This window comes from Misgurnus anguillicaudatus, chromosome 23, assembly GCF_027580225.2.
Source record: "Misgurnus anguillicaudatus chromosome 23, ASM2758022v2, whole genome shotgun sequence".
Classification (NCBI taxonomy): Eukaryota; Metazoa; Chordata; class Actinopteri; order Cypriniformes; family Cobitidae; genus Misgurnus; species Misgurnus anguillicaudatus.
In genome coordinates, this window is record NC_073359.2 from 3,530,887 (window position 1) to 3,556,413 (window position 25,527).

Sequence of the window (25,527 nt, forward strand, 5' to 3'; positions counted from 1 at the left end):
AGCTGGTAAATGAGCATATTTTCAAAAAAGTAGGGTGTCCCTTTAACTATATAAGGCTATAAATATACTTCAGTTATTAATTGCTGTCAATGAATCGTATAAAAGCATTTTGCTGCTAGTACACTCATATAGGAAATGCGCTATCCAGAAGACGGTGGCTGTGATTCTTTCAGGAGAGTTTGTGCATTGAGTCTAAGAATAGAAGTTTCAGTGCAAATACAACAACAAAACTGTTGTTCACTCAATAGTGTTCATACCTTGAATGTATAACAGCAGGATCAGTAATAAGAGTCTGGAGTTCATTTTTTTTCACTTTGTAGAAACTCACAAATACAATATAAAACATAAAGCAAGAACTTTTATTATTCCTGAAAAAAAATTAAACACATTTAGTTTCCTTGTGACACTTAGACCATAAATATTACAATTCAGATCGGCCTCATTACAGTAAAATCTAATTACAGAAACACACAACTGTTATGACAACTGACATAATTATGATAACATTTTATTTTATCTTAAACATGCATACATATGTTGTTGTGCAATTATTTGCCCATTCGTGGTTTGTACGTTTCCGTTTTAGTACCTGCTAGATGATCTCACTTCCTTCCTTTTTTCTAAGTTAAGTCAATGTCAAGAAAACGATCTAGTACTTAGAGTAAGCGGTCAGTTTTACCTTACTAACTTTTCCAACCCTGTTAACAAAATTCTAGACATTTCTAAAACCCAGACCAACAAACTTATAACAATAACAGAACAGGTAACAGCATATTTTGACTACATTTAGCTTTCACTTTGTAAAGGCTATGCTAAAGAAGGTTGGTTAGTTTTTAATTTATGGTTCCTTTAAATTACAGATAAAATATTATTTATTAATCACTAACCTTAACTTTGCAGCATGTATAAATGCACAGGTGGGGGTCCCAGGGCAGTGTCAACACAACATAAAGAATGTACTTGATGTTTAAGGTCCTTCATCTTGAGCTGGCGGTGCGTGGTGCTGTTGATTGTCTTTCTTGTGAAATTATCGATGCACACTCAGAAGTGAGTTTTCTAACAGCTTCATGATCCTATAAAGGGCTAAGGGAACCAAGCATTTTGGGTCCGAAAGAGTTGGCAGAGTTTGGATACTCATGTACTGTAATGCTTCCTTGCATTTCTTCTCAGGTCAGCAGTTCAGGAGCTCCCATATTGGCTGCAGCATCTGTAACTGAACATGTTACTTTTATGCCTAAGGTGGTGTTTACATTAGAGAATTTGCATTTAAAAAAAAAAAACGTTTTAAAATGAAAACGACCCTCTGAGACATTAAGCACCAGATCCCCCATGTTTTAAAGTCTGGATGAGTGAACTGATTCATGTTATACAATTGTAAAGGATACATTCTCTGGACCCTAAATCCCAGCGGCAATTCCAAAAAGTATGGCAACCCTTTGTGGATCCCCTTAAACCAGGACAGTGAATCTATTATCACTCATTTTGATTGTACTGTTTTTCTTTGAAATGTAATTGTATGCCCTTGCAAGACCACCTCTTATTACTTGTTTATTTTCCATGATATGTTCTTAAATGTATACTGTAATGTGCAAAATTCAAAATAAAATAATTTAAAAAAGAAAGAAAACGGCCCTTATCTATATTGGGATTTCCAAATTAACAATCTCCGTCCACATTACAGTACATGCTACCATAAACATATGAAACATGACCATTCATTCACCCACATTGAGCATGCGCATACAAGTGTTTAATAACTTATTACTTTAATAATAGCTCATCTCTTACACATGGATGCAGCCTATACATGTAATAATAGACCCCTTCACAGTTCACGTCACAGGCGGTTCCCACTGCGCATGTCGGGGTCAGAAAAGTCATTACAGCGGGTTGAGTTGCATATTATTCGGTATCGTCAAACATGCCTGCTTGCATTGTGGGCTGTGAAAATCGCACCAGGTCTGCCGTTAAGGTTTTCGAGATTCCTGCAGAATCTCAAAATAAAAAAATACAACATCTATGGCTGCAAGCAATTAACGTGCAGACTGGGACAATGCAAATATCAAAGATGCTTGTGTTTGTAGTGCTCACTTCATTTCAGATAAGTCATCGTTTTTCAGCCCTGTTAGATTAAACTAGAAAGCCTGGATGGTATGAACAGTTTGACCCCATGCTGCATGCACACCCAATAGTCATTCAATGTTTACAAACCTTGAATGGGTCTATAGCTCAACCGCTAAAACAGGGTCTGCAGTGTTTACGAAAGACTCCGTTTATGAGGCTTGAAAACGCCGGAGTAATCTGGATGAACAATAGCAGAAGTAATGCATTTTAAAATGTAAACGCATTAAAGGTGACATATCATAAAAATGTTACTTTTCCATGTTTAAGTTCTATAATTGTGTCCCCAGTGCTTTTATAAACCTTGAAATAGTGAAAAAGGTTTTGGTAAACTATTCTGTGCAAACATGTGAAAAAATAGAAAATTGAAATTTGGCTCCTCTTGTGATGTCAGAAGCGGATAATATCGTCCCTTTTATTTGCACTATCCAACCACGGCACTGACATTTAATGCAGAGATCAGCTCATTTGCATTTTAAAGGACACACCCAAAAATGGCACATTTTTGCTCACACCTACAAAGTGGCAATTTCAACATGTTATAATAAATTATCTATTGGGTATTTTGAGCTAAAACTTCACATATGTACTCTGGGGACACCAAAGATTGTGAGTTGTCCCTTTTAATGTTAACGTGGCCTTAGTCAAAGCTACTCTTTAAAAAAAGAACCCCTTCTTGAAGCACTGTGCTTGAGCAAGGCTTTACCCTTACGAAAGGAAAATATATTTACCAATATATTACTTGAAATATATTGTAATATACTGCAATATATTTTTGTTTCGTAAGGGTAAACGTCATTGGTGACATCACTTCACTAAAACAATAGCTACAACATCCGGTGTTCTGAAGTATTAGGTGTCTGAGATCGTAATGTCAGTCAGACAAATATTTTGTGTTGTAATTCCTTATTTAATAGAGTAAAACATGTTGCAGTTTCTGTACACACTAGCTGAGAAAAACATTTGTAATTCATTTATATGCTACCTTTAGTGGTGAAAACTTTTAACGTTATGCCTGTGAGATTGTTTGGGTGTCTGTGACATGAATAAACACACAATGTGCTTAAGAAGACTGTCGGCTGTGTAGGCTGTCAATCACAGAAGTGGGCGGGACATTATGACTTGACTTGAAAACAGGAAACTCAGAGACAGCAATTTAACACAGACAAAGCTAGACAAAAGACAATTTTAACATGTGAGCTTTATTTACACATACTAATTATGGGTAACAAGACACGGTTGGGTATGAATGCAGGAAGTGACATAATTAAACTAATATAAAATATAAGACGATGAAGATAAACCATAACACATACACTACAGTACCTGACAATGTTCCAACCATTTTTTGTAAAGCAACCAATCACCTTTCGTATTGTGCAGCATCATGTTAAGTGACACGTGTATAACAACAATGGCAAACACGTTAAAATATCTCTTTTAGATTTCAATGCTTCAAGCTTAACTCTTAAACGTTTTTTAAAGACTTTATGCGGTCAACCTCACATAATTAACTAATAAAACTAATAATTCATGTATCTGAGCATTAGATTATTTACACTGAGCTGTCATTAATATGTCACTGTATATGACAACATCACTGCATCACTGATGTCACTGCTGAGAGACTGTTGCTAGGTGATGATGTCATAAAGACAGAGGTGTGACATCACTCCAGTAGTTCTGATGGACAGACAGCTGATCTACTCACAGACCTGCAACATCTAACAATGACAAACACACAGAAAGAGATAATGTTATAAAATCTGAGCATTAGTTTATTTAACATACAGATATACAGATTTTCTCATCTCTATTTTTTTGTCATCAGTTTTGTTTTTAGATGAGTTCAATTTATTCATGCTGATGAAAAACCTGTAGGGTCAAAATTCACACTCTTACAATCTGAACTCATATCAGAATGTTTACTGTTGTTAGGCGTGCGTGTGAAAGGAGACGAACAAACAAAATGAAAAACTTTAATTATAAAGTAAAGAAGAAATAAACAGACAAAGGGAAAACACACACTAAACACGGCTGAGGGGAATAATGTTGGGATAATGAGGATGATGGCTGGGGTGATAACAAACTCAAAAAAAGTGAAGGAGCCTGGAGGATGATGGGTAACTTAGTCTAGAGGAAGGTAATGGGTGAAAACGGGAAACAGACCAGACTGGGACCATGACTACTGTTTGTTATGCAAGTTTTAGGTTTTAGTTGAAATTTTTACTTACCACATCCACAGAGCTCCTATAATGAGAAACTGACGCAGAAACACCAACAGAGGGACAAACACTGAACTGTCCACTGTTTCTGAAGAAAAAAAACCAAGAAAATTCAGAACATAACTTAAGGACTCTTACTGTATATAATTTCATCAGATGTATGATGAGATGTTGTGTTACCTCTTACAGTACAGGAATACTCTTGTAGCTCCTCACTGTTGATTGAGTCCAGGTACAGCTTGTTTAATAATCTCATAATCTTTAATAATTAAATGTTCTCTGTATCCGACTGAACCAGAACCCAGTGATTATTTTATTGTTTGGGTAATTGCAGTACACTGTTACCCGGTCCCCTCTCACAGCACATATATTCTCTTTATAACAGGTTACATTAAAGTTATTCAATGTTAGGGACCCTAAATATGAAATATTATTGACATTTGTAGCATACAGTATAATGTAAATGTAAGCATATTTTTGAGATCCAAATGGAAAATCCAATGATGTTCTCTATAAACTGCCTAAGTTGTCTAATGCATGTTAATAAATTCAACCTCACTAAAACAGAGACGTGCACAGGTGGGGTTTAACAGGTGGCGTGCAGAGTACCTGCCCTTATTGCCCTTACACTCCTTAGTGCCCTTTTTTTGGAGGTGTTTTATTTAATTTATTTTTTTTCTTCAATGAATCAATGCACATATTTTTTTATTTAAAGTTTGCACACATTACATACGAATGTGTAAACCTAACTTTTTGTTTCTTTAAGAGACATGAACTTGAACAAATATGGCCATGGGCAATTCAGACTAATAGCTTTATGTTCAGAGAGAGTCGACTTATTTTGGCTGTGTACTGTTAGTGAAAGAAGAAAGCTTCAGAAGATCTGCATCATCAGGACATTTTAAACTGCTAGTTTATTGTTATAAGGCAGTAATATTGGGGGACCAAATTCAGTTTACTTAAACTTAAACTGATTAGGTAATAAGCAAATTTCTATGTTTATACAACTAGTAACTAACTTGGGTAAAGAGTAAATTAATATATCCAAATTTAACTAATCTACATGTTTTGGACTGTGGGAGTGTACACAGAAAGGTCTCATAAATGTCACGGAGTGACTCGGTAGGGTGGAACCAAAGTGAGAAGAGGTTCCGCCCGGGCCGGATTTCACAAACACCGGCACTTCCGGGTTCCCCGGGAATCCCCAAAATTACATGGAATCGATCACAGCTGTGTAAACAACGTGGCGAGTGTTGATTGGGTGAGTCATGCCAGGAAGAGTGGTATAAAAAGGAGAGAGACGATGCAGGAAGTGCGCTGTTGAATCGGGAAGAACGCCGCGAGTGCATGCTGAGTTACGATACAAGTGTGGGAAAAGGCACTGTTTGGAGTTGTCTCAGAGATCTGTTGAGAGAGAGAGAGAGAGAGAGAGAGAGTCAAAATCCAACGGAGGGTGAGAAAGAAACTTATTGAAGCGAGTCAATATATTCATTGTTGTCTGTGTTTACAAGAAGGTCTGGGTGAGTCACACTGGTGGAGTTGGATGCATTGTGGATTCCCTAGAGGAAAAGGAACAAGAGGGCAGATCGATTAACGATATACAAGTCGTGAGTACCATTTAGCAACAAGCCTGTGATTTATTGACATAACCAAGGAAAAGAGTTACCTGTTCATAGTGGCCCCACCGTGTGTGTGTGATGGGTGGGTGAGCCGGAGTACGTGAACTGTACTGACACTGTGTGGTGAAGCTGCTACGATCTGGTTCGAGCATCGCTCGGCGTAGCGATTCAGCCCCCCCCCCAGAGCTCGTCTAGCCAGGAGAGGAGTACGGACCCTAAATATTCACTGGAGTGTGTGCTGTGCAGCGTGTGAGTGACTTATTTGATGTGAGTACACCTGAAGCTGTTGCAGTGTTGTGCCGTGTCCTTGTTGTCTGTACTCACCCCAGGAAGGATCAGGCCTCTGTGGAGACCCACGGGAGCGGCCGAGACGGTGGACGTCCCAACCTAATAACTACGCGACACGACCATAGCCAGCAGGAGTCCAACGGATCCTTTAAGTGAGGTACTGTGGGGAACATTTTAGCCAAACTTCAACACGTAACGTCAGAAGAGGTGTTGGGAGTATTAAATAATCTTGGCGGCTGTGTATACTCTGTGTGTGTGGTGGTGTACGTCGAGCACTTACCTTACACTCTAAAAAATGCTGGGTTGTTTCTGTAAACACATTGTTGGGTTGTTTATGCTGGGTCAAAATTCTGGGATGTTTGGAGTACTTTAAACACACTGTTGGGTTGCTCATGCTGGGTCAAATGAAATGTAGTGGGTAATTTACAAATGAACACATGGTTGGGTAAATTTGACCCAGCAAATGGTTTATTTTCCTTTCATTGGCTGGCCGTTTCTCAAGGCAGCCTTCACAATGTTCAAAATATTATCATTTAAATATTACCAAATGTAGTTTTAAGAGTTTTTTAGGCGACAATGTATGTGTGTAAAGTTCAAAACTTCGATCGGTTTTTGAAGATAGCGTATATTTAAAAATGTGCTCCAACGATGTCGAAGCTTCGAGATTCAGGCAATCACTGGGCGCTCTGCGCTGATGTACCCGCCCAACACAGCCTCACCTCGGCACGTCATTCTGGAAATCACCGCTGGCTGTAATGTCTCTGTAGTGTTTAGAACGGCGGATTCATTTCATTTCGGGTCTCATAAATCTATTATTTGTTCCTTGCCAAGTCCGAATTAAGTTACGTTACTGTAAGGATGCAAGTTCTGCCATTTTTTTGTCGAACTTTCTGGAGGACTTCATTTCCTCTGAAGCGAGGTGCACGCCACTCAAAGCGGGCAGTATTTTATGGTAAGTTCATGTCAATTTTTATATTATAAATGTTGTAGTTGTGGTAGGGGCAAGCTCATTGCTATTTTCATTCGCTTTTCCACAGATATGGGGGTAACGTTATTGTATGTAGGCTATGTTTGATAAAGTGCGTTTCATATTTAATCCAGAACGAGGATCGTAAGTGGTTTCGGAAGCGCGTTGTCACAGTAACACAATTTCAGCGTAGTAGTGCGCTTAGCTATGTGGTGTGAACTAAGGTAATTTATTTTTTATATAAATTGCTTGTTATCAGACATAATCTACTCTCAGTTGACTATTTTGTCAATAATTATATGCGAAGTCTACCGGAAGTTTAAAAGTAGTTCGGATCACAAAAGCCTGTTTATGGCCGTTTCTGCCTGCAGCCTTCGGAGGCCGCATTTGTTAGTGTTTGGAGTCGTATTTGTAAGCTGCATACGTCATTATGACTGTCTTATTATAAAGTTGACTATTATTAACTGTAAACTGTTGTAATATGCTTATGACTTGCGAACGTAATGCTCAGTTAACTTAAATAAACAAGGCTTGATGACGTATACAGCCTGCATATGCGACCTCCGCAGGCTGCAACCTTCGGATTGAGAAACGGCCTATGTATGTTGTTGCTGAAACGAAACCATCCCGTTAGCACACTTGTAATTCCGGTCCGGAGGTAAACATAATATTCACTACAGTTGTGTGCGGAAAGTATGTTGGCACATCTTATAATTGTCAGAGGAAGCGATGGGGGCACGTTTAATGACAGTGTCTTCTGTTTCTGTCAAAGCCAGGATCATTTTGAAAAACAAACACCTGGTTGGGTTATTTTGACCCAGCAATTGGTTTATTAATTGCCGCACTTTCTGGATTCTTCGCTTCTGACTGGATCACGCTAACGTAACGTTACTCGGACCAGGCGGTATTTCATGTTGAGTTAATGTGAAATTTTACTTATTTTTGTAAGAAGTTGTCGTAGGACAAATCATATTTCATTGTTCAGAATACATGCTTTGATGTGGGGGAGTGGGGTTAATGTTTTTTATTCTGTGCCAACAGTTGTTATGAGAAACATGCCTCATCGTTAAGTCGTAGTCGAGCTATATCGGCATTCTTTTGAAATATTCAGTAAGTTATACGTTGTAAATTAATCACTAAAATCGTATTCATCTAAGAATAATTTAAAATTCAAAAGGGGGATTCGTGTTTCATATTAAATCTAGACGGAGCGCTGTAAATTACCCCTTGCCGTCACACGTTAAATCCTGAGGTAAATTAACAGTCAGAAATATACACTGACGTTCATGTTCACCATAGTTTTGTTTTGTACTTAGTTACAAGGCGAAAACACGTTTCGTATTAAATCCACAAGTATAGCTACTTATTTTAAATCGGGCGGGAAACTAGACTCAATAATAGTGAGTTGTGTGTGGAAAGTATTAGGGGAGTTTGATTGACAGGTGCCTGACCAATCATAACACTGATATTATTTGCCCCCGTTGCAATTCGCCATTTTGGCCGACAATCAAACCACAAAGTAGAGTTACACCGACTGCACGGCTGAAGTATGTGATTTTAAAGGGACACTCCACTTCAACCAAAAATTCAACCTAAATGGGCGTGGACGCTGTGAGAAGAAAGGTGATGAGTGGGCAGGGCAACTGATATAGTGTAACAAATAAAGATTAACTAGGAATAGCAGTAGGCCTATTACAAAAATAATTAAACTGAATATAATATTTTATTTAAACAAAGGTCAAGTAAAACTGTTATAGTTGAAATAATAATGTGTTTGAAGATAAGGAAAAGTCCTCAGGACATATCAAAGTCAACCTGCCTCCCGTACCTTTCCCGAGGAAATTCAGTTGATGGTGAGTCTCGTCCTGACAGCATCGTGGGGAAAATCATCCAACGTATTTACAGAGTGTGCGTAATGGCGCAGTCACATTTACTTTACTATACAGAACCGTATCCATGTGTGATCCTGAGCCCACTACTACAGCCCGTGACGTTTATGCAATATGGAGTTTAAACCCGGAAGACAAAAATATCACAAAAAAAGCTAAAAATTAACTAGTTTTGACCTAATGTTCAAAATTAACAGATACTAACATTGAGACCGGCTGCTGAATTCCAAAACATTAAGAATCGAATGTTTAACTCCAGGGGAGCTGGGAAATTAGCATATTTTCAAAAAAAGTGGAGTGTCGCTTTAAATATTCTTTCTTGATTTTTGTTCAATCCACCAACAGAGTTCAGTAGAATCCACTGAATTGACCCCAACAGATCATATCACCATGACAGTGGAACTTTTTTCAGCCTTTGTAAGTATCGACTTTATTTGTATTGGATATTAACTGAATAAAATTTCAGTTCTAATGGACCTAAAAAGACATTGATGATTGTTCTGTTTTTATAGGCAGTTTGTCAGATTTTGGAAAGCACCCCTGAGAGGAAATCCGTATTAAACCGTTAAAGTGCAAGCAATTACCAACAAGCAGAGGAGGCTACTTGTGAGACTCCTTGCATCCCATCTGCTGGAAACCAATGGTGAAACCTGAGTAAGCTACATTTAAATAAGCCTGCAAACATATAGTAGCAAGCAAATGCTTAGAAAACATAAATGACCATTCTCTTTTTTTATAGCGAGTCTTATAGGGGCGTACACACCAAACGCAAATTCAAAGATTTGCGCAAGTAAATTACATACAAAGTCAATGCAAGACACAAACTTGCGCTGGGTGATGCACATGACGCGAATAGGGCGATAGTGTGATTGCCGCAAACAAGTGCTATTTGTTTCAAACTTATCTGCCACAATATATTCAACTCAAGTGGAAAATGCGCAGGACACAAAGTTAAATCTTGTAAGTAATCGTGAGTAAAGAGCTAGGAGCGCAATGCTTCAAGTGTGGTGTGTACGCAACATTAGTGTTTGAACATGAAAATACCAACATTATTTTTAAGTAAATTCTAAGTAAGATCACACAGGCTTCTGCAATAGCTTACCATATTGCATAAGTTCTTCATCAACTGCTGTTGTCTACGTAACAGGCCATCATCAGACACTAAGAAGGCATGTGACAAGGCATTGGTGTATGAATTTCCTTGCCTGAAGGATATACAGGTAAAACTGAAACTTAATATTTACGCTTACACTTTTGGCACGGTTTTTGCGCTGAAATACTGCCAAAAGCATTGCAGGTCTGCAAACAGTGCCGTGCAATCAAACACAGTTTCATGAGCGGCAAATACGAATTAATCACGCATAATCTGTTTCTTTTTGTAAAATAAACCAGTTTTAAGTTTTATGTGTAAGTGACTTGTTGCGTACAGAGGGCAAAACAGTTTTCTCAAAAAACTAGGGGTAGGAATCGATTGGACCCTCATGAATCGATTCAGAATCGATTCTTAGGATCCTGTTTCGATTCAGAATCGATTCTTGACATACTAATTTGCATATCTGTGACGTCATTCCATCACATTTGCTCTTAAAGCCAGGTTAATGTTTGTGCTTTTGCTACTAGTCTCTGAACTGTCATATATGTATATAAGAATGACATTATTTATCCCTTAGTTGCATTAAAGTACAGTATATGTCCTGTTTCTTATGTAAGACATTAAAACCAGTAAAAATAGTAATTAAACGTGACATATTAATTCTATATGTTAACAGGCATTAACTTCCACGAACTGAGTAACGTTAGGCGTCTAATCATCATCATTATACACAGTGATTGGCAGTATTACTGTATTTATATAATGCAGCGCACCCAGCGACTGAATAACAAACTATGTGCATATTTTTATGTTGGCCACGCTTCAGACAAGCCTTCCCGTCAAGCTTTGACCCTTTCGCCCCGTGTGAATGCACCTTTATTGTTTCTCTTTTCTTTGTTATTTACAGCAAACCATTTAAATGTTATTGAAACACTGTATTTGCTCAAAATTATTTAGCTGCTAAAGGGGAAAGAGCACTGAAGATGCCAACTCTGCTAGCTCCATCCATTTACAGGGGAGGAGGAGAAGTCTTCAAACCTACCACTGTGGAGGCCCAGAGGTCCTTTATTGACATGCAACCTGTAAGTTTTTGCTTTAGTGTTTCTACTTTGAAAAGGGTGGATGTTAGGGCTGTAACAATAAATCACGTGTCCTTTTAAAAAGACCTGTCTAAAATCGATTCCGAATCGCAAGGCTGCGATTCTGTGTTTCATGTGCAGCTTGTGCGTGTACTATGGGGTTTTGGTCAGTAGGAAGTCCTCATCAATCTAAAATCATTTTGAGTCGGAGTCGTTTATAACGTGCATTACAAAATTATTCAAAATATTCTTTATTATCATGAAAATACCTGAAACAATCTGAAGAACGGTGATATTCTTTAGACATTTCCTGGAATAGGAGCCGTTTCTCAATGTCAAGGAAGGATCCTCGGAAGCTAGAATTTCGAGGATGCTACGTCATCGACGTCCGTCGAAGGACTGTTCCAATGTCGAGGATCCTTGAAACTTCAGCCAAGGACTGAGTCCTTCGTTCGAGAAATATCCCATATACAGGAAAGGATGCAAATTTGTATCCTTCGCGCTCTTCACGCGCTGAAATCACCCATAATCCTATGCGCGCAGCACCGAAAGCACACCTTTCAATCACGCAATGACGTAATCACTTGCGTAATCACTTGCTAGCCTGTTCCATTTAACGTGTTCTCCGAATGCTTAAAAGGAGCCTCGCCAAGCCTCTGAAGGAAGTGACTTGTAAGGAGTAGTCCTGCCAAGGAAGTATCCTTGACATTGAGAAACGGCTAGGGTTTGTAATGCTACTTCTTCTGTGGCACAATTGGAGTTTCTGCATGAGAGCGCCCTCTGGCTTTGGATGTGGCGGCATTTTACCGTAATTCATTCAAATTCATTCATTGAGAAATCGCGCATTTGCACGATTTATCGTTACAGTCCGTGGATGTTTGTAGTTATAGATATGTTTCGCATAATAGCCTGTAGGGGTGGCACGGTTCACAAAACCCTCGGTTCGGTTCGTATCACGGTTTTATGGTCACGGTTCTCGGTTCTGTACGGTTCTTGTTGTTTTTTTTTTTCTTTTAATTTTTTAACACTCCAGAAATGTATTATCTTATTAATGTATTAATTATCCATAATTTAGAATGCAGTATTAAAAAAGTTATATCATGTAATCATGCACAAACTGAATTTGACTTAGCACATTATTGGGACCATCTCTGAGGAAAGCCAGGTGAGATTTTTATACAGCAAGAGGGAATACATTGATGATTTCAACATGCTTTACATTTATTTGGCAAAAAATAGAATGTGTATTGCCATCTACATGAACTTATGTGCCTTTTTAGCACACAAAGATAACTTGCATTTATCAAAATGCCTACTTCAGTGTAGCTCTAAGATTTATCACCGAGAGGCTGCTTAAATACTGCAGAGTATATGTGGACGAGAGAGAAACATAAGTTTTACACCTGTAATATTTAAATCCGTCTCTTTTGTCCACTTTTGACCAATTCTGTCCTGATTACTTTGAGGGGCAATTTATGAAATAAGATCGCGCAACTTCAAAAGCTAGCAAAATGAAACGCGGAAATCAGCCGCTTTCGTTTTATCAATGAAAGACTAAAAATAGCGCGGCAGAAGTCAGAAAAGAGGTAAAACATTGTGTTCAGTACCTCAGATCAGATAAATGGTCGGAGAGAAGGTGGTCTCCTGTGGCTGTTCGAACACATTCAGCCCATAGACTGCAGTTCTATCTATTGTTTTTATTTCCGCTGTCATCATAGGTAACATGAAATAAAAACTGTTTCCACACACCAAACTTATACGATGCTGGCGCATCCTCCAACCCCGGGCAGACTTCCTTAGTTCCCACTTGCCATTTCTAAACTTAACATGACATGCAGCACTCACTCTCCACACCAGTCACCTCTTCTTTCGCGCGATTCGCGAAAGGGACACACGCTATCTGAGGTCACATACAGGGCACGAGGCTACATACATTGCGCATGCCATGAACCATTGAACCGTGCGGCGCACACACGCTCTGAACCGAGACAAGTGAACCGAACAGTTCAGATTTTTTTCATGAACCGTGCCACCCCTAAAATGATAATAAATCCATGATTTACTCACCCTCAAGCCATCCAAGATGCATATATCTATTTATCGGATGATCACATTTTTATTTTTTATTTTTAGAAAATGTTCTAGCTTTGAGAGTGTACGCACTTTGCAGTCTTTGCTGATGCTCTGTGCCTCCGCATTTGTCTTACGTCACAAATAAAAGTGCGTAGACTCATGGCCGGATTATCATATGGGCAACTGGGGCAGTTGCCCCAGGGCCTCCGGCCACCAGGGGGCCCCCGACGGCATGTCATGTAACGTGCATTTTTTTTGCACAACGACATCAAATACAAAAAACAACAACAACATTTTGTACAAAAAACATATTTTTATGTAATGTGCATTTATGTCACTAAAATAAATAAAAATGAGCAAGTCAACAGTCCAATGTTTACACACTCACTGTATAAGCGTGACAAATTGACCAATTAAATATTGTGAATATTTTCTACCAGAAGACATGCCCTTTACGATTGGTACAATGGTAAGGGAGGGCGGGTTTAATGTCAAATGTTCACAAAACCAGAAAAAAGAATGGACTGACATAACGGATAGATTAAGCGAAAGCAAAAAATGGAAAAAAAGACGCGAGATGAGCTCTTTTACAAAGTGTGCCTTCTTATCCAATGTGCATTATGGGCGACGGGAGAAAATAAAATGTAAAATCCAGTTGTTAATTATTTAGATTAACTATTTAAGCGCAAATAATCCCGTGCTGAATCGAGCGGACTGTGGGTGGCAGTAGTCTTCATAGTTTAAGTTCAGAATGAGTGAGAAAAGCAGCAGTGCACAGTTGATTTATCAGACAATCCATTACTTTTCTTCATTTATTCTGAATATGTGAATGTCCTGTAAATGACGCGAATCAGTGCTGCTCTGACAGCCTGGTAAAGTAATCATTTGTATAAGAAATCATTTGTACTGCGTATTTGTCGAACGGAGCCGTCCGCGCTTGTCCGTGGTTTGGAAGCTGCGCGGGAACGCGCGCGTGACAAAGACAGACGGGGAAAGTTTGTCGTATTTACCCAGATTGCCCTTCCTCCTCTCCTCTGCATCTGTGCGCACCAGTGAAACACACATCGCCAACAGACAGACAGGTAGGCAGGAGCTCTTCACACAGGTAGTCAGTGGAGATCAAATGACATAACTACCAGTACCTCAGTTTTACAGCTCATTATCCAAAAGACAATTGATGTCTTGCTAACATGACTCATAATACGTTTTCTAAAGTGTAGATAAGCCAATAGTAACAGGTTTTAGTTTAAAGTTCAATATTTTTTGAAAAAGTTTCAGTTGCTTTATTTTTATTTTGTCAATCTATCTGTAGTTTTTTCCCCACTTTTTTTGCAGCATTTTTCCTGTGAAATTAACAGTATAGCAGCAACCCTCCTTTTTTAGTTTAGTGTAAAGATGTGTTATTTCAACACCAAAAGAATTAAAAAGATTTACTACCACCTGCAAAATAAAACACATTATTAGTGAAACTGTACCCTCTCCTTGGCGCAGTCATTTATTCTAAATATACACAGTCAACATTTGAAGTGGATCAAAACCTTTCCTAAAAGTTTTCTTAAAACCAATATCCAATACCCGTTCTTGTTTTAGGACAAATTTGATGAATGTTTTTGATCCACTTCAAATGTTGACTACTATATTTGAAACTAGTAGAACAGAAAACATGCACATTGTTGGCAGTATCATTTGCTGTCTTCTGTTCTTGTGATAAACACTTTGTGTGAACTGATTATTTTGTATTTTGTAGAAATCTGTAGAGTATGAAACAGTTGGGTGTGTGTGAAGGAATTAAAATAAACTGGTAAGGAAGTTGTGTCAATATATTTAATCTTTTTGTTTAAAAAAGAATTAGGCCTAAGAGAAGTGCCATTTTTTCACTTGAGCATCTGCCCCCTGTGCAGGTCTCTGTGCAGGTCCCTGCTTGCAACAAAAATATCTACATCTATTGATATTGTCCTACAGGTAGTGATCACCGGCTGTAATGTGTCAGTGTAAATCCTGTAAAAGTAGAGGTGTTTCTAACAAAAAGAACCATATAATATATATATATATAGTTTGATTGTGTGCGTGGGGGGGCCTACAAGAAATTGTGCCCAGGGGCCTCCGAATTCTTAATCCGGGCCTGCGTAGACTACGCTAATACTCTCTCCTGAATGCAGAGGCGTGGTGTTACCAGAAGCTATTTATCTTAGTTTGTAAAGTTTTAAATATGGATATTTCTATCACAAAACCGCATGGATTACCCTCAGAAGGCCTTTGTTTATCCTCATGGAGCCGGATGGATTACTTTTGTAAAGGATGGATGCACAATCTTTATGCTTGAGGTGTTTTAACTAAAATCTTTTAATTGTCTTCTAATTATAGTTTCACTGTAATATTAAGATAATATTACATGTATTGTGATTATATTAATAATCCATAATATCATAATATGAGCAGTGAAATATACTACTTAATTACTAGAACTATTTTAATAAAAAAGTTTGAATGAATGTTTGCAGTTATTTTATTTGTATTTTTTGATACTTTCACAAAAATGCTTGACTTAAATCATCACTAAGTTGTGGTGTGTACTCAACAGGTGGGGACCAACATGGTGGAATATCTGCAAAATCAGAGATGTTGCACGTTTTGTGACTTCGGGACGAGCCAAGAAGGACCTGCCAGACCTTTGCCATTGTTGGAGGCAATGCCTCTGAGACAAACTCTTTGGTGAAGGATGTTGACAAGTTTTTTTTTTGTCTTTGTTGTTAAGTACACAAAGCAATAGGTGTGTTCGACTTCATGCAGCGCTGCGCAGACCGATCGGCGGCTGACTTGAAGCAGTGCATTTTGGTTAGTACTTTTGTCCGACTTCAGCTGGCGCTGCAGGCACGTGACTGTGTCATATGGTTTTTAAGTACCGCGAGAGCGTTTCGAGAGTAGCCAGCTGGCTCAGCCGGTGCAGCTTCTCCAGAGCGGCTGCCCGGAGTTGTGATGACGTAACAGCTTTACTTGATTGGTCGCTTCATTGATGACAACGATCACGTGCGTTTCAAGTTTAATCCAACCTTTAGTTTCACTAATAAACATTATAAATTCATGTTTTAAAACAGGAAAAAAACACTTTAATATCCTAAAATATGTTATATTGTGTCGTGTAATAAAATAAAAATGAAAATAACAAACTCTATTGGTATTTTAATAATATAGGCTTGTTTCCCGTTATTTTCGGGTATACAGTTTAAGCAGCAATTAAAATATTCGATATAAAATGTTTCTGGTTGCAACTTTTTATCAAAAGGTTTGTTTTTATCAAATTCAGCATCTAATTCACTTAATTTGCGATTATAAACAAGGAAACACGGCGCACACGTCACTACGGCAAGCAGCAGGTGTCCGGCTTGACGGCTCCGTCTTCAGTTCCTCCCTCGACTGCAAGCGGCAAACCTCGTCGATCGGTCTGCGCAGCGCCGGATGATCTCGAACACACCTATTGTCTTCCCACCTGGGAGTTTCACCAGGATGACATTTATCAGATTGATGGACATGAGTCCTCCTCTGTTAACATTTTGAAGACAACATTTAATCACTAATAATTAACTATTTCAGTGCTATGTTTGAAAGATTCGCCCACAATGCAATGCCAACAGGAGTTTACTTACAGGCTGTGAGGTCAAGTGGTAGGAATTATGATAATTTCGGTCTTGTCTACGTCACCAATCCCAGGAAGTAAACTGTTGCCTACAATCTGTGTTTGTTGTAGTCCAAGAAAAGAGATCACTCGCATTATCGTTTACTTTGGGGTTTGTACCTTTTGCATATCGTTAACATGAATTAATAAACAATTACACACCAAAGGAAATGTAAAAATGTGAATCGGACCATAGCTGCTCTTTAAAAAAAAAATTTGTTTCAGGGCTTCTTGTTTTTAATAACATTTTGATGAATGAAAATGTAAAGTAAATGAAATGCTAATCATCATAGTTTAAATATTAAGAGTTATAAAGTCCGTGGGGATTGTTTGATGTCATATGGGGGTTGTAACTTTTGTATTATACAAATATACAAAAATGTAATTAAAACATTGTATTAAATGTGAAAAAAATTAAATGCGATTTAAATCACATTAACAGGGGCCTCTCAGTTTTGTTTTACAGGGGGTATTTGTTACATTTATTTTATATCTAACAATTTGTCACATTGGAATTTTAAGGTTCAATCTGACATTTTTGTCACATATTTTTAATCTGTAACAATTTATTTACATTATGTGAAGTTATGTACATTTTTGGGATGTTTTTTAGAAAACAAAAAGGTTCTTTCCAGTAAAACAAATGGAATGAGACAGCAAGAGTGTTAATTTTACCCACTGGTTGTGTCAAATTAAATAACCCAGCACTTGAGTAACATTTAACCCAGCAAGAGTGTTAATTGTACCCACTGGTTGGGTCAAATTAAATAACCCAGCACTTGAGTAACATTTAACCCAGCAAAAGTGTTAATTGTACCCACTGGTTGGGTCAAATTAAATAACCCAGCACTTGAGTAACATTTAACCCAGCAAGAGTTTTAATTGTACCCACTGGTTGGGTCAAATTAAATAACCCAGCACTTGAGTAACATTTAACCCAGCAAGAGTGTTAATTGTACCCACTGGTTGGGTCAAATTAAATAACCCAGCACTTGAGTAACATTTAACCCAGCAAGAGTGTTAATTGTACCCAAATGGTTGGGTCAAATGAACAACCCAGAATTCTGGGTTAAATGGTCTAACCCAGCAGTTGGGTCAAGCCAACCCAGCGCGTGTTCTGTCCAATAGTGACCCAGCAGTTGGGTTATGGTTGGGTTGTTTTTTAACCCAGCAGTTTTTAGAGTGTATCGTCTAGATCTTCGCCTGTCCACAGGAGGAAGGGAAGAGGACGTGTTGGTCCGGGAAGATGGACGTGTGCTCACTGTGCCCTTCTGAACCCCACCTCCGACGGGACGTTGTCTCATAAAAAAGTAAAAGCCCCCCTCTCTTTGCCCGTGCACGACGCTGGAGGTGACGTATGATTCTAACTATTGTTGACTCCCGGTACCCAGCTAAAGCTAAACCCACTCTAAACAGACTCGTAAACCCAGAGGAAACCTGTAGGAGAGAGATACTTACCTTGAACCAAGTTAAAGCTAAACCTACCCCACACAGACTCGTATACTTATCTCTCGCTTGTTTGGTCATTGGGGTGCTTTTGGGACCTCCTCGAGGTGGAACTTATGAAGGGGCGTGACACACAAAGTCTGTGGTCCGCTCCGACCTGTGACATTAACAAAGTCTTTGTCTGACTTAAACCAGAGACCTTTTTAATGTGAGGCAACAACTCATTGTGCTGCCCTCTACACTGAACACACACTTCTCAATCACGGTAACAATGAACAAACATAATTCTTTAAAAATTACTCTAAATACAACATAAAACTAACATTAACAACATAAATAAATCCAGCAAACATTAAAACTTTTTAAAAAAATATTAACCAAAGAAGTGAGCATGTCCCAATGCATGCTGGGAACCATTCCGACCATTGTTTTTTTTTTTTTGCTTGTTCAGATAACTCAGTTTGGCAAGTTGGGTGAACGAATTGGACCAAAACTTATACATTTAAGTCCAGTCAACAAAATAATATTTGTTAGCTGAATGATTATGCTCTTTTCATTCAATGAAAAAAATAATCAATTGACGCCCTTCAACAAAGAAATCTTTGTTTAAGTTACTTAATGTTCTTTGTTGAATGAACAAAAGTAAATTGCATGTAAAGCGTATGTGGGAAGACAACTTTGTGGTTACATTCTGGGCTCTCCAGCTTGTCTTTACTTACACTGTCAGAAAAACTGTGTCCTAATATAAACTATTTAGGTACCTCAGATGTATTCATATGTACCTTTGAAATACTAATAGGCACTGTTTAGGTAGAAATAAAGTTTACTTTTGAAAGGGTATAGTCCAAGTGACAGCTTCCCTACCTTTTCTTCTGCAAGTGTTAATAAGGTTTGTACTGACTCTTGTCTTATAATATCACAGTTTTAATAAACCACACTCATGCTTTTTCCCAATTAATGTTTTAAAAACCACAAAACTGTCGTCTACTCAAAAGTGTTCATAACTTGAATGTGTAACAGCAGGATCAATGATGAGAGTCTGAAGTTCATGATGTAGTTTTGTAGAAAGTCACATAAGACCCAAAACGCTTTTATTATTCCTGAGAAAAAAAAAACATTGTGACGCTCAATTCATCAGACAGTTATAACAGTTCAGATCTGCATCATTACAGTAAAATAAAACAAAACTAACATGCTTGTTTTCGTAACATTTCAAATAAAAGATTCAATCCATATACTGTACATGTGTATACATACGTGCTTGTGGAGATCTCTGACTTTAATCGGTTTGTAAAGTTGTGTCAATATCTGAAGTTGTGGTAGATCATTTAATGATCTTATCTCATTTTTTCGTACTCAATCGGATGTTAAAGAAAGACGCTCCTTCACTTTTTGACACTTTTCATAGCATAAGAAGGAGGAAAGCATTTCATAACATGCTTGAATTTTACATATTTTGACAAGTATTACATACACTGAAAAAAATAAAGGCTGAATTTACTTAAAGATATAGTGCATCCTTTTGCGTTTATTTTTTATGTAAGTTTCAGAAAGAATTTTAAGCAATTTATGCCATGTAAAACTTACTTAAAAAAGGGTGTGCAAAAGCATATTATTTTTTACAATATACTATTATATTAAAAGTTAAAGGTGCAATTTGTAAGATATTTGCAGTAAAATGTCCAAAAACCACTAGGCCAGTGTTATATATTTTGTCCAGCTGATTACTATCAATATCTGTAATGTTTTCAACTACTTGTAAATCGTGAGAAAATTTCCATTCAAAACATTGACACGGGGCAGTGCAGTCTCCTGTCAATGACGTTAATATCCATGTGACCCTTTGTCACCGCCTTTACTGACGTAAACCACATGACAACACTGGTCGAGTTCGAAAAAATAAAATGGCGGCCAAGGAAGCATCTGGAGCACAAATTTAGTGAAAATAAACGTATATTTTCACTTTTTACACATTTTAATTGCATTTCTAGCGAGAAATTAGTATTGTAGATTTCAAATATGTGATTAGTTATCACAAAGGCGCTCTCTGTTCATATTTCAAACACGCTGCCTTTGAAGTGCGTCGGAAAGCCTTTCTCTGAGCTGCGTTCATGCCTCCGAAGTCAGCAACTAGTCACTGCCTTGAGTTTTCGGACGCAGCCAGTGTCCTGGACAAATGCGGAACTATGCGTTAGCGCCTGTCGGGCTACACGCTTGCTTATGGACTTATGGATAACTCTTTACCGTCTGCCGCTGGTTGTGTCAGCTCCTGTTAGCGTATGGGCCAACCAAACGACCCAAGAAGAGTTTGGAACAAAACGAGAGAGGATCAACTTGTTGTTGCCTTATCTGGATGGAGAGAGCTTCACGACAACATTTAACTAGACCGAGATTCTGATCCTGCTTGTGTTTTACGCGATGGGTGAGTTGTTTTGATTCGTAACCCTCAAAAAACGTATGCTATTATATTGATCACAACATTAGTGTGTAGATTGTAATCAGCGCGTCTTCCCGCGGACGATATATACACCAAAGGTATTGTACAGCAATATAAATGGTCATTTTAAGACACTTCGAATAAGATTTGTACTGTCAATACATTATGTGAAAAATCATTGTAGATTGTAAATTGAAAACTTAATTCTGAGCTGTGTTAACCATCGAATTTGGACTAATACTGTAATATTCTATGACTGAAAATTTCGTTTTGAACATCACATATAAACATAAACATAATGAAATAAACAATGTCATCAAACGCAACATTTATAAGACTTGATTACCTTATCCATCAACGTGATTTCTCGTTCTCGTCTGATTGATGGCCATCAGCGGTTGAGTTAAAGACTACAAATTCCATAATTCCACGCTGCTTCAGAGCGTCAGTAAACAACATCATTGTTATTGTTTGATCTGGCGCCATCTATCGGTGCAAATAATACAAACTGCATCTTTAATTTATAGCTGTTAATTATTGCTGAGTCCTGTAAAAGATGTCTCTTATCTTTACTTCATCTTTTATGTCTCCAGCAGAAAAAAATCTAATCATTAATCTTTATCTTTTTACTGCTAGTGCTCTTGTTCTTGAGCAACAGTCTCAACTCCATTCACAGGACAGATTATGTTTTATATTTTTATAAACCTGTTTTTTTCATTAATAATAAACTGAGCTGATAATTTGCATATGTTTTATATTTGCTACAATGAACTTTAGGAACATTTTTAAGTCCCTACCGACTAGTTAAAATTCCCCCCAAATAGGGTTAAAAATCTGGTAATTACATCAATTTGAAGTTTTTACTAAGAAATGTATGTGTGGTTTTATTTCCTTCCCTTTTCTCTTTCTGTCAATGACGAGAAGCCAAAACAACATCTCTCTGGTCCTTAGACACTTTAAAATGAACAACATACAACTCCATCTTCTATACGAACTTCTTGCTGTGTTGGAAACCTTTTTTAGCAAAGACCAGGAGACGTGGTTTTCTCGAGCAGTAGTCTTTATTGCAGAAAACGACCTTCAAATCAGAGCAGACAGCCGGGAGCTGAAGTCACCAAGTCCGACTTACTCTATACATGCATTACATTTAAAGCCATTTGAAGGAGCAGTCCCTTCAGATGGAAACATAAACATGAAAGGTTACAGTCAGGCAAGAAAGGGCAGCTGTAAACAAATCCCAGATTTGAGCATGTAAACTTGATAGCCTCACTGAGACCACTTATTCATCATAAAGATAAAAAAAAGATTCACACATACTATAAGATTCATTCATGAACAAAACGTCACCAGCTCGCCCCAACAGAACAAAGGCAGGCAAGCCAGCTATTAGCTGTAATTCCCTATTGTTTCTTTGATATTTAGGTGGACAGATACATATGATAATAATTAATCAAACAAAACAATGACTTAAAATTATATTTCAGCAGGTGTATGCTTGTTTGCAATTGATGTCAAAATCACCCTTTCACACTTGAAATGAAATTTTACACTGCATTCCTAAACCCCAGGTTAACGCTTTCATTTCCATATTTGCAGTGTCAAAAGTCATGATTGGATAAAAAGCAATGTTTGTCTGACTGAATTAATGGTGAGAACCAGTTAATCCATACACAAGGTAATCCATACCCAGGTTGGGTGAAGGGCAATTTGGTATCTCTAAATCACTTAACTTGCATGTTTTTGGCCTGTGGGAAGTACCTGGAGTAAACCCACGCTGACACAAGGAGAACATGCAAATTCCACACGAGAAAGGCCACCTGACCTAGCCGAGGATCGAACCGGGGACCTTCTTTCTGTGAGGTAACAGTGCTTCCAACTGAGCCACTGTGCCACCCCAATCACTGTTTAGAAGGGTCCAATAGCAATTTGTTATAGAAATATATGATGTCATGATTCCTGTTGTTTACATTGTGAAGTGAAGCTGTTGTGATACTGAGAGCAGCTGGGGCCCGTACCATGAAAATGGTTAAACAAACTCAGGGTTACAGGATTAGTTTCAGGTTGACAAAACCAAGCCAATGTGCAGGCCTTGTTGGTAAAAGCTATTTTCATGGTACCCAAAACCCAGGATTTGCACAAACTAATCCTAAACAAAGCTGGCTAACCAACTAAACCAGCTTCATGGTATAGGCCCCTGATCTTCATACAGATGATGCACACTTGATTCTAGGAGAACGAGACAAACAGAGAGAAGATGGGAACATTTAAAGGGAAACACCACCTTTTTAAAATATTTTATTATGTTTTTATCTCAACTTAGACGATTACTACATCTTGCTTTCATGTTGCCCTATTTAAAGACTGTTACATGGGTAGTTAAACGAGTAAGTATGCTGGCACAAAATAAAATGTGGTGATTTTTAACTCTTTCCCCGCCATTTACGAGTTTTCTCTCCAATTAACTCTTTCCCCGCCATTGCAAGATAACTCGTCAATTAGGAGAAAAAGCTTCCCTGCTAATGACGAGAATTTCCGACTTTCCGCAATACCGCTATTATCCACCAGGTGGCTAATTATACAACCCGGAAGTAACGCCACATGTGAAAGAGAAAGAACTCCATGTATGTTTTAAAGATCGCTCTGAATCTGATCTCTATCAAAAGTCCTTCACAAAAATGCAATTATCTCAGCTTTTTGCTCAAAATTGGTTGTTTTTGAAGAAACCTACCCATATTTTAGGGGTGATAAAAAAGAACTAATGAAGGTACGATGAAACTTTTTTTTTTTTTTTTGAAAGCATCTTTCATTTGATATATTGTTTGTTTATATATTTAAAAAAGAACATTTTCTGGAAGGCATTAAACTTCTGTGAAAATCATGAAAAATGCTGGCGCTGGCAACTTGTTTTAAAACGCTGGCGAGGAAAGAGTTAAGAGAAAATATTTGGATGAAAAAATGTGTTCCTGATGAGTTTTTATGGTAATCTGTAATACTGTGATTATCCACTAGATGGGACTCTTACCCAATTTATAAAGAACTGGAGCAAAAAAGTTATTTAATAATTTTACACTCTGTGTATGTTTTGATAATCGTTCTGAATCTGATCTCTAATACAATTCCTATACAAAAATGCAATTATTTCAGTTTATTGGTAAAATTTTTGTATTTTTGAAGAAAATACCCTTATTTAAGTTCATAAACAAAGAAAAAAATTAAGATAGGATATAACGTTTTTTCCCGTTTTGTTTGTTTATTGTTTATTTGAAAGCATACAGTCTGTTCTTTCATTTGATATATTTGTATGTTTAAATATTTTTAGAATTAAATTTTCCTGGAAGGCATTTTGTAAAATCACAAAAAATGCTGGCGGGCAACTTTTCAAAAAAAGGATGGCGAGGAATGAGTTAAGCAGATAAAAAAACAGAACTATATTGTATGGCGGAAGAGCACTTAGTTTGCAGTATTTTCGACCTCGGGCGCAGTAATATTGACGAAAGTTTGAGCGAGAGGGGGAGTAGTGAGGATGTTACTGCACGCCCGAGGTTGAAGTTCTGCATACTAAGTGCTCTTCCACCAAACAATATAGTTCTCATTTTTTATCCGCTTAAAAATCGCCCCATTTAATTTGGTGTCAACATACTTACTTGTGTTACTACTCATGTAACAGTCTTTAAATAGGGAAAAAGTGTTTGGTGGCTTCTAAATTCATCCCTGTTTGGATCCTAAGGAATGAATGGGGCTAGGCTAAATGCTAACAAATTCACAACATGCTGTACATGTACAGATTAAGTTTATGCATTGATAAAAGATAGTTGTATCAATTCATCAGAACATAATAAAATATTGAAAAACTGTTGTGTTTTCCTTTAATAACACAATATTGAGTGGAATACTGAAACTTCCAAAGTCAGAAATAACTTCCTACCTCTTTGATTTTATGTCAGTTTGTTTCTTCAGATAAGCTGAATCTTTTCTTAATAAGAAAAAACCTGTTGGACCAACATTCACAGTCTTCATTTCAGAAAAAGTCACTCTTATAATCACATTATATTGTATATATTTACTCACCACATCCACACAGCTGCTATGATGAGAAACTGAGGTAAAAACACCAACAGAGTGACTGTGTACTGACCTAATGCCGAACTATCTATTTGCCCTGCAAAGAGAAACAAAATATTAGAGGATGAAGTTTTAACACCAAAGTCAGATGTATGATGAGATGTTGTGTTACCTCTTACAGTACAGGAATACTCTTGTAGCTCCTCACTGTTGATTGAGTCCAGGTACAGCTTGTTTAATAATGTCAATCCATCTGTTACCTGTTGTCCATTCTTATACCAGATGTAAGTATGTTTGCTATCCAGAGTGCATTTGGTTAAACAGCTTAATATCACTTTATCTCCATCTATCACAGTGGCTAGATTGCTCGTCACCCGTGTATCTGATAAGAAAGGTCAGCATGAAAAAACACAAAAAACAAAGACCCTTGGTACTGATAAAGAACAAGCAGTTACCTGTTACAGTAAGAATGACTCCAGGTAAACCAGAAAATTTCCCTTTTGATGTGTTTGTGTTGATCCTGAATAGATATTCTCCTGAGTCGTTCATGTTGAC

General features: G+C 37.7%; 2 long non-coding RNA genes across 4 annotated transcripts; one reads left to right on the top strand and one right to left on the bottom strand.

Annotated features, from left to right (window-relative positions):
- Positions 1-6,600: 6,600 nt before the first annotated feature.
- Positions 6,601-17,838, top strand: LOC129417546 (uncharacterized). 3 transcript variants are annotated; one of them, XR_012365751.1, is made up of 6 exons: positions 6,601-7,205; positions 9,455-9,526; positions 9,622-9,763; positions 10,257-10,329; positions 11,160-11,284; positions 15,936-17,838. It is a non-coding gene; the product is annotated as an uncharacterized lncRNA (long non-coding RNA). The 3 variants fall into 3 exon arrangements; XR_012365752.1 differs by lacking the exon at positions 6,601-7,205 and adding an exon at positions 8,266-8,330; XR_012365750.1 differs by lacking the exon at positions 6,601-7,205 and having other exon boundaries at positions 9,302-9,526.
- Positions 17,839-21,970: 4,132 nt separating this feature from the next.
- LOC141359592 (uncharacterized) lies at positions 21,971-25,071 on the bottom strand. The gene is made up of 3 exons (XR_012366107.1): positions 24,979-25,071; positions 24,836-24,899; positions 21,971-23,136 (listed from the first exon to the last, which is right to left on the bottom strand). It is a non-coding gene; the product is annotated as an uncharacterized lncRNA (long non-coding RNA).
- Positions 25,072-25,527: the final 456 nt, after the last annotated feature.